General features: G+C 42.4%; 2 pseudogenes; one reads left to right on the top strand and one right to left on the bottom strand.

The window, feature by feature from the left end:
• The first annotated feature begins 217 nt into the window (after window positions 1-217).
• Window positions 218-1,092, top strand: LOC128588831 (protein lin-54 homolog; annotated as a pseudogene).
• A 7,387-nt stretch (window positions 1,093-8,479) lies between these two features.
• Window positions 8,480-8,692, bottom strand: LOC128588193 (60S ribosomal protein L38-like; annotated as a pseudogene).
• Window positions 8,693-13,165: the final 4,473 nt, after the last annotated feature.

The raw sequence follows: 13,165 nt of genomic DNA, 5'->3' as shown, positions 1-13,165 counted from the left end.
ATTCAGGTTGGTCAAATGATACAATTTCTGGAGAGGGTGCATGGGTGACAAGGGCCTACGTATTATGGGGTGAAGCAGTGGAATTGTTCTGGGTGAGTGATTTTTGAACAGTCCCTGCCCTGAGTCTTCAAGGCGGCCACTGCTGCCACCACAGATAGTGGGAGCCCAGAGAGCTGCTGGGTTTGTGCCTGATCAACTTTCTAGCAGGAGAATGATCATGGTGGTTGTCCATGACAAAGTGAAAAGTTTGCTTCCAGAGGAGGTAATGGACAGTGATATAACGTCAATTGTTGACCACAGTATTGAAGCTGGGGAATCTCCAATTCCCATAGACACAGAAGTGAAAGAAATTGTCAACATAAATTTTACTGGTGGCTGTACAGCCATGCCTATTTCCACGGAACCAATCACAGTGTTCAGTAAGCGCACTAACAAAGTAACAGTGAATGCCACAATTACTAAGGAAGACTGTAACACCACAGTGTAACCAGCTTTTCCAAGTGGCATTCAGAAATTTGGTGCTCAGACTCCTATGACTATATCAGTCCATCATATTATGTTAAACAAAGTATCACAGACAGCTGATGTTAAACCGGTAGTTAGAAACTTAAACCAGATGAACAGAAATTAATTTTAACCACTTTGGTTAAGTCTTATTCTAGCACTACCCCATAGCCAACTACCACAGACTCAGAAAGTTACAACTGAGGCCCAATCAGGAGATCCTAAGTTACCACTGCAGCAGATTAAAATAGTTAATCATGGGAAGGAGGTCAGAGGTGAAACCTGTCGTTGGAGTCTCAGCACTGACCCCAAGAAGTGAATAGATGAATAGTGTAACATAACCCTTGGTGTTATAGACCAAACAGTAAAAAACAGTACAGATCGCTAAAAAGTCTCAAATACCAACCTCTGGTCTTTTACTCAAGAAGCTGATCTTTGCAAAACCAAGTAATAGGAAAGCAGTTACAGGACGGATAACTCAAGTATCACCTCCAGTCATTGCAGGTAGGGTTCTTTCACAGTCCACTCCCAGAACTCCATCAAAGACCACAACAATATCTGAAAGTGGTTTTATTGGATCGCCTTTAAATTATACAACACAGACACTAAATAAAATAGCCATATCTGCTTTGAAATCACCAAATAAGGCAATGGAATCAACTGTGCAGACCATCACTATTAGGGGAGTAAGCACATCAAAGTTTAAAGCAATTGCACCTCTGGAAACTGCTCCCAATGTCCAGCAGATTCAGGTACCTGGAAGCAAGTTTGATCATGTCTGACCTTTTTACTACCACATAATCAGTAGCTCACCCCAGCCAGTTAGTTAAAATTCTAGTACAAACACTCATCCTCTGCAGCAAGCAAAACCATTGGTTGTGAATACAACCCCAGTGCAGATGTCAGTTCCAATTATCTTAGCTTAGGATGTCAAACAAGTTGTTCCCAAACCAATCAATCCAGCTTCATAAATCATAACTACTAGCCAGCCACAGCACCAGCTCATTATGCCTGCCACGCCACTGCCAGAGATTCAGCCCAACCTCACCAGCCGGCCACCAGGCATTGTTCTGGCAGGGTCTTGGCCCCAGCTCTGGGAACAGAGATTGTGGGCTATGCTGTGCTTCCAGCTCAGTATTTAGTCAGCTACAGCAGTCTTCATACATGTCTATAGCAAGCTATTCTAACTTTGTTGGATTATTTGGTATCCAGATCCAGTCAAGTCTTCCATTCAATGGTATAATCCCATCTGTGTCTTCCATTGGGCCTAGAAAGCCCTGTAAGTGTGTGATATCACTGTGTTTGACATTATATTGTGATTTCTTTGGAAACAGTGAATTTTACAAGAACTGCAATTGTACTAGATATTATAACAATTTGGAACATGAAAATGAAAGACAAAAAGCAATAAAAGCATGCCTTGATAGAAATCAAGAAGGCTTCAAGCCTAAGATAGAGAAAGGTAAGGAGGGAGAATCAGATTGCCATCATAGCAAAGGATGTAATTTCAAATGATCAGGCTGTCTTAAAAACAATTGTGAATGCTATGAGGCAAAAATAATGTGTTCCTCAATATACAATGTAATGGCTGTAAGAATTTTGAGAAAGCCCAGAAAGAAAGAGATTGATGCACTTGGCAGAGGCAGCTGAAGAAAAGGTATGGCAACAAACAGCAGCAAAGACTAAGTTATCTTCTCCAATTTCAGACTTGTTTACCAGGCCAAACCAACTTTGAATAGTGGATGAGGAAAATTGTCATTTACAGTCGTGACTAAGGAAGTAGCTGAAGCCATGTGTGACTACCTTCTTGCCCAGACAGAGCAGGCAGACAAGAAGGGAAAATAAAAAGCAGCAGCTGAAAGGGTAATAGAAACACATTTATAAGAGGGACTTTGCTTGACAAATGCAATTAATGTAACCTGGATCTTTGTACGCTCAATGAATCCCCAACAATAAAAAAAGAAAAGAATTTGGGTTATAGCTTTCATGTGAAGGTCCTACATTAGTTTCATAATAAGGGTGAGTACATTGGGTACTTTTTCTTCAATTCTTGAGACACTTTACTAAGAAGAATATGTTCCAGCTCCATCCATGTAAACATGAAGAGGTAAAGTCTCCATCTTTTTTTTTTATTACATCATAACTGCATACAATGATATGATTATGGGGCATCATACACTCACTTCATAAACCATTTGACACATTTTTATCACAGTGGTTAACATAGCCTTTCCGGCGTTATCTCAGTTACTGTGCCAAAACATTTACATTCTACATTTACCAAGTTTCGCAAATACCCCTGTAATATGCACCACAGGTGTGATCCCACCGATTCCCCTCCCTCTACCCATCCCCTCCCTTTCCCACTTCCCCCTATTGTTAAGTTGTAGCTCGGTTATAGCTTTCATGTGAGAGTCCCAAATTAGTTTCATAGTAGGGCTGGGTACGTTGGGTATTTTTTCTTCCATTCTTGGGATACTTTACTAAGAAGAATATGTTCCAGCTCCATCCATGTGAACATGAAAGAAGTAAAGTCTCCATCTTTCTTTAAGGCTGCATAGTATTCCATGGTATACATATACCACAATTTATTAATCCATTCGTGGATCGATGGGCACTTGGGCTTTTTCCATGACTTAGCTATTATGAATTGGGCTGCAATAAACATTCTGGTACAAATATCTTTGTTATGTTGTGATTTTTGGTCTTCTGGGTATATGCCCAGCAGAGGAATTACAGGATTGAATGGCAGATCTATTTTTAGATCTCTGAGTGTTCTCCATATATCTTTCCAAAAGGAATGTATTAATTTGCATTCCCACCAGCAGTGCAGAAGTGTTCCCTTTTCTCCGCATCCACGCCAACATCTCTGGTCTTGAGATTTTGTGATATAGGCTAGTCTCATTGGAGTTAGATGATATCTCAAAGTAGTTTTGATTTGCATTTCTCTGATGATTAAAGATGATGAGCATTTTTTCATATGTCTGAAGGCCGTGCGCCTGTCTTCTTCAGAGAAGTTTCTCTTCAAATCCCTTGCCCAGCCTGCGATGGGATCCCTTCCTTTTTTCTTGCTGATGCGTTTGAGTTCTCTGTGGATTCTGGTTATTAAACCTTTGTCAGAGATATACCCTGCAAATATCTTCTCCCATTCTGAGGGCTGTCTGCTTGCTCTGCTTACTGTGTTCTTAGCTGTGCAGAAGCTTTTTAGTTTGATCAAGTCCCAGTAGTGTATTTTTGAAGCTGCTTCAATTGCCCGGGGGGTTCTCCTCATGAAATACTCACCCAGACCAATTTCTTCAAGGGTTTTCCCTGCATTCTCCTCTAGTATTTTTACAGTTTCATGTCTTAAGTTTAAATCTTTAATCCAATGAGAGTCTATCTTCGTTAATGGTGAAAGGTGTGGGTCCAATTTCAGTCTTCTGCAGGTTGCCAGCCAGTTCACCCAGCACCATTTGTTAAATAGGGAATCTTTTCCCCACTGAATGTTTTTAATTGGCTTGTCAAAAATCAGATAGCGGTAAGTAGCTGGATTCATCTCTTGGTTCTCTATTCTATTCCAGATATCTACTTCTCTGTTTTTGTGCCAATACCATGCTGTTTTGATCACTATCGATTTGTAGTAAAGTCTGAGGTCTGGTAGTGTGATTCCTCCTGTTTTGTTTTTATTTCTGAGTAATGTCTTGGCTATTTGAGGTTTTTTCTGATTCCATATAAAACGAAGTAATGTTTTTTCAAGATCTTTAAAATATGACAGTGGAGCTTTAATAGGGAGTGCGTTGAAATTATATATTGCTTTGGGTAGTATGGACATTTTGATAATGTTGATTCTTCCCAGCCATGAGCATGGTATGTTTTTCCATTTGTTAACATTTTCAGCTATTTCTTTTCTTAGAGTTTCATAGTTCTCTTTATAGAGATCTTTCACGTCTTTTGTTAGGTAAATTCCCAAATATTTCATCTTCTTTGGCACTACTGTGAATGGGATAGAGTCCTTAACTGCTTTTTCAATTTGACTGTTGTTGGTGTATATAAAGGCTACCGATTTATGAATGTTGATTTTGTAACCTGAGACACTGCTGTATTCCTTGATCACTTGTAGGAGTTTTGTAGTAGAGTCCCTTGTGTTTTCCAGATACACAATCATATCATCTGCGAAGAGCGAGAGTTTGATCTCTTCTGACCCTAATGGATACCCTTGATCGCCTTTTCTTCCCTAATTGCGGTGGCTAAAACTTCCATTACAATGTTGAAAAGCAATGGAGACAATGGGCAGCCTTGTCTGGTTCCTGATCTGAGTGGAAATGATTCCAATTTAACTCCATTCAATATGATATTGGCTGTGGGTTTGCTGTAGATAGCCTCCATCAGTTTAAGAAAAGTCCCTTCTAGACCAATTTTCTTGAGTGTTCTGATCATGAAGGATGCTGGATATTATCAAAAGCTTTTTCTGCATCAATTGAGAGAATCATACGGTCTTTGTTTTTTAATTTGTTTATGTGCTGAATTACATTTATAGATTTACGTATATTGAACCAGCCTTGAGACCCTGGGATAAAACCAACTTGGTCATGATGTATAATTTGTTTGATGTGTTGCTGGATTCTGTTTGTTAGGATCTTGTTGAATATTTTTGCATCTATATTCATTAGTGATATTGGTCTATAATTTTCTTTTCTTGTTGGGTCTTTTCCTGGTTTGGGGATCAGGGTGATGTTTGCTTCATAGAACGTGTTGGGTAGTCTTCCTTCTTTTTCTACATTTTGGAACAGGTTGAGTAATATAGGTACTAATTCCTCTTTAAAGGTTTGGTAGAATTCTGTCATGAAACCATCTGGTCCGGGGCTTTTCTTTTTAGGGAGGTTTTGTATAGTTGATGCTATTTCTGAACTTGATATGGGTCTGTTTAACATTTCCACTTGATTCTGGTTAAGTCTTGGAAGGTGGCGTGCTTCCAAGTATGGGTCTATTTCCTTCAGATTTTCATATTTCTGAGAATAAAGTTTCTTGTAATATTCATTAAGGATTTTTTGGATTTCTGACGAGTCTGTGGTTATTTCGTCTTTGTTGTTTCTGATTGATGATATTAGAGATTTTACTCTTTTTTTCCTGATTAGGTTGGCCAGAGGTTTATCTATTTTATTGACCTTTTCAAAAAACCAGCTTTTTGATTTATTGATATGTTGTATTATTCTTTTGTTTTCAATTTCATTTAATTCTGCTCTAATTTTGGTTATTTCTTTTCTTCTACTGGGTTTGGGGTTGGAATGTTCTTCCTTTTCCAGTTGCGTGAGATGTCCCATTAAGTTGTGAACTTCCTCTCTTTCCGTTCTCTTGAGGAAGGCTTGCAGTGCTATAAATTTCCCTCTTAGAACTGCCTTTGCAGTGTCCCAGAGGTTCTGATAGTTTGTATCTTCATTGTCATTTTGTTCCAAAAAATTGGTGATTTCTTTCTTAATCTCATCTCTGACCCAGCTATCATTCAGCATAAGGTTATTTAACTTCCATGTTTTTGTATGGGTATGCAGATTCCTGTTGTTACTCAATTCAAGTTTTATTCCATGATGGTCCGAGAAGATGCATGGAATAATTTCTATTCCTTTAAATTTACTGAGGTTAGACTTGTGACCTAAAATGTGATCAACTTTGGAGTAAGTTCCGTGGGCTGATGAGAAGTATGTGTATTCAGTTTTGTTGGGATGAAATGTTCTGTAGATGTCTGCTAAATCTAAATATTGGATGGTTAGGTTTAAATCTAAGATTTCTTTGCTCAGCTTCTTTCTGGAGGATCGATCCAACACTGCCAAGGGAGTGTTGAAATCTCCAACGATTATGGAGCTGGAGGAAATCAAGTTACTCATGTCAGTTAGAGTTTCTCTTATAAATTGAGGTGCATTCTGGTTGGGTGCATAGATATTAATAATTGAGATCTCGTCATATTGAGTATTACCCTTAACAAATATGAAGTGACCATTCTTGTCCTTCCTTACTTTTGATGGTTTAAAGCCTACTGTATCTGCAAATAAAATTGCAACACCTGCTTTTTTCTGATTACCATTTGCCTGAAATATGGATGACCATCCTTTCACCCTGAGTCTGTATTTGTCTTTTAAGTTGAGATGTGACTCTTGTATGCAACAAATATCTGGCTTGAGTTTTTGTATCCAGTCAGCTAACCTATGCCTCTTTAGAGGACAGTTTAAGCCATTCACATTGATGGAGAATATTGATAAGTCTGGTGGAATTTTGGGTATCGAGTTTTTCAAAGGTCCAGTGGACATTTTTAATCCTTTCGCCAGTGTGGAAGTTGGAGTTTTATCCGAAGTTTCTGAGTGAGTTTACTTTTGTGGTATAGGATTGGGTTGGTCATTGTGGAGGATAGGTCTGAGAACATCCTGAAGAGCTGGTTTACTTATGGCAAATTTTTTCAACATATGAATGTCATTGAAGTATTTAATTTCCCCATCATAGATGAAACTCAGTTTAGCTGGATACAAGAACCTGGGTTGAAAGTTTTTTTGCTTTAGGAGATTAAAAGTTGATGACCAGCCTCTTCTTGCTTGAAAAGTTTCAGCAGAGAGATCTGCAGTTATTCTAATATTCTTACCTTTGTACGTTATAGTTTTCTTTCGCCGGGCTGCTTTGAGAATCTTCTCTTTCATGTTAACTTTAGTGAAGCTAATTTTGATATGTCTGGGAGATGGCTTATTGGGGTTGAATCGTGCTGGGGTTCTGAAGCTGTCTGCTATCTGAATTTAAACTAGAAAAATTGAGAAAGAAAAAGGATCTGTATGGAAAAGGTTGAACTTACAAAACAAAACAACATCAACAACATCAAAATAAACAAACAAAAAAAAAACCAAAAAAAAAAACACAACCATAAACAAAGCAGTATGTGTATGTTATTGAATATTCTCTGGGCAACACGTGGTCTTCTGGGGTATGAGATGTTAATCACAGTTCTGATACAACTGGAGGCTGCTAGTTTCTCAAACCCCAGCAGGTAGACACCAAAATCTCTCTTCAGCCCACTTAAAAGGCACTTTGAACTTGTTCACTTGCTGAGCAGAAGCTTTCCCAGGGAAGTGCTTGTCGCTGGAATCACTGCTGAAGTGGCTATCCACTTACCCTGTGTGCCAAAACTGGTCTCCCTCTGCTCCCGAGGGTTAGGGCTGCAAGGCGGCTCAGACCCCGCCCTTAGGCTACTTGGTCGCTGGGTTACCAGCTCCCACCCAATTCTAGCTCTGTGACCTTGAGGGCGGAGCTTGCCGGGGCTGATCGCTCACAATGGTTGCCTGTGACCCAGAGCCAAACACTATTAGCTCCGTCTGGCTTAGCAGCCCATACTGGGGCCCTAGACAAAGGCCAAAATTCTCCGCACTCTCGCTCAGGCTCTCCCTAAGGCAGTTCAGCTGAGTACCAAGTCCAAAGACACCAAAACAGTTCACAGGTAAGGCCTTTCCGGTTTGCAGTCTCGCTGCTACTGAACTTACAGTTGTGGGTGGGTTTAGACCGATTGAACACACGCGACCACTTGCCGGTTTTCCACTGTTTTAGTCCTCCTCTTGGGGTCCAGAAGTCTCTCGCTGACTCCCTGTATCCTCTCAGGGGTGATGATAGGCAGATCCCACCAGCCAGAGATGCCTGGAGTCCTATCTCCCCAGACTCATGGTGCCCAGATGCAAGGAAGCTGTTACTCGGCTACCATCTTGCTCCGCCTCTATTTATTTTATTTTTCATCCATATTCTGAATTCTGTTTCTGACTTTTGAGTCACTTCTCTATGAATAGTATCTTTTGTTTCTTTTTGCCTGCCCGCTTATTTATTTCTTTCTTTATTTATTCGTTCATTCATTTTTCTCCTTCCTTCCACCCTTTTATTTATATATTTATTTGTTTATTTTCATTTTTTATTCATTTACTTATTTTCTTTTTTTTTAATTTTTAAAATTTAGTAAATTGAAATCAGCATGTCTGCTTCATTTCCGCTCCTTCACTGCCAAACCTCAGGGCTGAGACTGCTTCAGTTTCTCTGCCTTCTCTTTGTCTGTGATGACCAAGGTATACAGTTATCTGCTGCATCGAACTTTAAACATCACATTATCCTTATTTTTCTTGATCTTGACAGACTTGGCATCTTTCCGCCTGGCTGTGAGCAGAAAGTCCTTGATTTCCTCAACTTTCCGAGGCATGGTGACGAGGTGTGCGGGTAAGGCACGGACCTTCACAACAAGCAGGAAGAGAAGGCTATTTACTTATTTTCTTTGAGAGAGACCCTCGGCTCAAGTAGGTGTGTGTGTGTGTGTCTCCGTCCATCCGTCCGTCTGTCTGTCTGTGTGTCTATGTGTCTGTGTGTCCGTCTGTCCCTAAATTGGGTCCACCAAAAGTCAGAGGTGGGCCTTGGGGCTCGGTCGTGTCCTTCGCAGGTGGACCAGATGTTTGTGCCGGTACACTGGAAGTTTTTTTGGTCCATTGGGAGGGATCCTGTCGCTAGGAGGCACCTAGGGGAAGTGAACACCCCGCAGACCCTCCCATGACGCCACTACAGGGGCCGCAGTAACTCAGCTTGGGTAATAACTGCACCCCCCTTATTAATTTTTCCTCCCTTCCTTCCTTCCTTCCATCCTTGTATTTATGTATTTATTTCTTTTGAGACAGAGTCTCAGCTCAGGGAGGTGTGTTTGTGTGTGTGTGTGTGTGTGTGTGTGTGCACGCGCCTGGCTCCTTGGCTGCTTGAGCCACAGGCGCTGAGCCTGTTTGCTTATTTTTGTATTCATTCAGTCCTTCATTTCATTTTATGTATATACGTAAAACTCTTTTTCTTTTTCCACGTCGGATGGACGGATGGATGATGTGCTGGCTAACCTTGCACTGAGGAATGTATGCTCTTTCTTTCTTTCTTTCTTTGTATTTTCCTTTCTTTCTTTCTTTTTGTCTTTCTTCCTTTCCTTCTTCCTTTCTCCTTTCCTTTCTATTTCTCTTTCCCTTTCCTTCCTTTTTTCTTTTATTATTTCACTACCACCCCAACCCCATCCACATGCCTACTGGGCCGTCGGGTTCCACAGGCATAGCAGTGTCCCGCCCCACCCAGCCCTCTCTATCACCCACCTTCCATGCAGTCGACCAGCAGAAGAGAGCATCTTGCCCCAAGGGCTTTGGACTTAGTATATTTTCCACCCCCATCCCTAGTCCCCTGCTATGAACCGAGAGAGGTTGGAGGATGGAGGATGGACTGGCGTCCAGTCCTCGGGGGCGGAGTGGCTGTTCTGCGGAAGACCCCCTGTGGTTGATCATTGGTCCGGGGCCGGTGTTGGTGCGCCATTGGAGCATCTGCGGGTCAACCAGATGTCTCTGTCGGGACTTTGTAAATTTTGGGGATCCTGCTGCTAGGGGGCGCTGGTGGACAGCACGCTTGCAAATAGCTCACTTAGCGGTTTCTTTTTTCGCCCCGCCCCTGCTTATTTATTTCTTCATTTATATCTTTGTTCATTGATTCCTCTCCTTCCTTCCACCCTTTTTTTTATTTATTTATTTTTTGTTTATTTTCATTTTTTATTTATTTACTTATTTTCTTTGAGTCCTTCATTTCATTTTATGTATATACGTAAAACTCTTTTTCATTTTCCACATTGGACATTTGGACGGACAATGTGCTGGCCAAATTTGCACTGGGGTATGTATGCTTTTTCTTCTTTCTTTCTTTCTTTCTTTCTTTCTTTCTTTCTTTCTTTCTTTCTTTCTTTCTTTCTTTCTTTCTTTTCTTTTGTTCTTTCTTTCTTCCTTTCTCCTTTCCTTTTCCTTTCCAATTTCTTCCATTTTTTTTATTCCCCCCACAACCCAATCCGCGTGCCTACAGGGCCACTGTATTCCGCGGGCGCGGCGGCATCCGGCCCCGTCTGGCACTCTCTCACTCCCGCCTCCAGTGCCATCGACCAGCAGGCAGGAGCGTCATGCCCCGAGAGCATTGGAGTTAGTTTTTTTTCCTCTCCCGTTCCCAGTCCACCGTCCCCTACTCTGAAACGAGAGCGCAGGTAGGACGGAGTACGGAAGACAGACGGTCATCCGGGCCACAGTGGTGGCGTGGCTGTCCCGCGGGAGAGCGACTCAGGTTGACCATTGGTCTGGGGCAGGTGTTGGCTCTCTGTCAGAGCGTGTGCAGGTCGACCAGATTTCACTGTTGGGACTTTGAAAAATTGGGGGATCCTGCCGCTAGGGGCACTCGCGGACTGCACACTCGCAAATAGCTCACCTAGCAGTTTCTTTTTTGCCCTGCCCCTGCTGATTTCTTTATTCATATCTTTGTTCATTGATTCTTCTCCTTCCTTCCACCCATGTGTTTATTTATTTATTTTTTTGTTTATTTTCATTTTTTATTTATTTACTTATTTTCTTTGAGTCCTCCATTTCATTTTATGTATTTACGTAAAACTCTTTTCCTTTTTCCACGTCGGACATATGGACAGATGATCTGCTGGCCAACTTTGCCAGCACATCATGGGCTGTATGGGTTATGTATGCTCGCTCTTTCTTTCTTTCTTTCTATTTTCCATTCTTTCTTGCTTTTTTCTTTCTTCCTTTCTTTATTCCTTTCTACTTTCCTTTCTCTTTGTCTTTCCCTTTCCTTCCTTTCTTTCTTTTTTTTTTGCTTCACCCCCAACCCCATGCACTTGCCTGCCAGGACGTCAGGTTCCATGGGCGCAGCTTTGTTGATGCACCACCCGGCCCTCCCCTCTCCCACCTTCTGTGCGGTTGACGAGCAGAAGAGAGCGTCATAGCCCCAGGGCTTTGGACTTAGTATTTTTATCATCCCCACCCCCCGTAAGCCGCTCTGAACCAAGAGCAGAGGGAGGACGGAGGAAGGAGGATGGAGGATGGACGGGCGTCCGGGCCTTGGGAGTGGTGTGGCTCTCCCGCGGGAGAGCCCCTGGTGTCAACCATGGTCCTGGGTGTATGTTGGCGCTCTATTGGAGTGTCTGTGGGTTGACCAGATTTCTCTGTTGGGACTTTGAAAATTTGGGGGAACCTGCCTCTTGGGGGCACTTGCAGAATGCGAACTCATAAATAGCTCACCTAGTGTTTTCTTTTTGCCACCTGCCCCCACTTATTAATTTCTTTACTTATTTCTTCATTCATTCATTCTTCTCCTTCCGTCCACCCTTTCATTTATTTATTTATTTATTTGTTTATTTTCATTTTTTATTTATTTACTTATTTTCTTTGTGTGCTTCATTTCATTTTATTTATATACTAAAACTCTTTTTCTTTTTCCATGTCAGACCGATGGATGGATGATGTGATGGCCAACTTTGCACTTGGGTATGTATGCTTTCTTTCTTCCTTTCTTTCTTTCTTTTTTCTTTCTTTCTATTTTCCTTTCTTTCTTCCTTTCTCCTTTCCTTTCCCTTTCTCTTTCCCTTTCCTTCCTTTATGTCATTTGTTTTTGCCTCCCCCCAAATCAATCCGCATGCCTACAGGGCCGTCAGGTTCCGCGGGCACAGCGGCGTCCCTCCCCAACCGACCCTCTCTCTCTCCCACCTTCCATGCAGTCAACGAGCAGAAGAGAGTGTCATGACCCAAGGGCTTTTGACTTTGTGTTATTTCTGCCCTGTCCCCCATCCCCCGCTATGAACCAAGACCGGTTGGAGGACGGATGGGCATTGGTTCCTCGCAGGTGGAGTGGCTGTCCCACCGGAGAGCCCCTCGGGTCTACCTTGGTCTGGGGTGGATGTTGGCGATCCGTCAGGGCATCTGCTGGTCGACCAGATGTCTCTGTCGGGACTTTGAATATTTTGGGGATCCTGCCCCTAGGGTGTGCTCACAGACCACGCACTCGCAATTAGGTCACCTAGCAGTTTCTTTTTGCCCCGACCCAAATTATTTATTTCTTTATTTATTTCTTTGTTCATTCATTCTTCTCCTTCCTTCCATCCTTTTATTTATTTATTTACTTGTTTGTTTATTTTCATTTTTTATTTATTTACTTACTTTCTTTGAGTCCTTCATTTCATTTTAGCTATATACGTACAACTCTTTTTCTTTGTCCGTGTGGGTCGGACAGATGGATGATGTGTTGGCCAACTTTGCACTGGGGTATATATGTTCTTTCTTTCTTTCTTTGTTTCTTTCTTTCTTTCTTTCTCTCTTTTTTTTCTTTCTTTGTTTCTTCCTTTCTCCTTTCCCATCCCTTTCCTTCTTTTTGTTCTTTTTGCTTCCCCTCCAACCCTACCCATGTGCCTACTGGTCCGCTGGGTGCCACAGGCACGGCAATGTCCAGCCCCTCCCAGCCCCGCTCAGCCCTCTCTCTATAGAGCCTCCCGTGCGGTCACCAGCTGGTAGGAGCGTCATGCCCCGAGGGCGTTGGAGTTAGTTTTATTTCGCCCCCTGCCCCGTCCCACACTCTGAACCGAGATCGGAGGTAAGGAGGAAGGACGCCCGTCCGTCATTTCGTGCCATGGGGGTGGCATGGCTTTCTCTCAGGAGAGCCCCTTTGGTTGACCTGAGGTCCGGGTTGGGTGTTGGCGCTCTGTTGGGGCATCTGCAGGTCGACCAGATGTCTCTGTCAAGACTGCAAATTTTTCCATCTGCTGCTGAGCATCCTGCTGCTAGGGGGCGTTCTCGGACCGTGCACTTGCAGAGAGGAGCCTGCATGCCGCCGCTGCCACTCC

This window comes from Nycticebus coucang, chromosome 6 (assembly GCF_027406575.1).
Source record: "Nycticebus coucang isolate mNycCou1 chromosome 6, mNycCou1.pri, whole genome shotgun sequence".
In the NCBI taxonomy this organism is placed as follows: Eukaryota; Metazoa; Chordata; class Mammalia; order Primates; family Lorisidae; genus Nycticebus; species Nycticebus coucang.
Note: the sequence above shows the minus strand (reverse complement) of the source record. Positions and strands in the feature narration are given on the sequence as shown.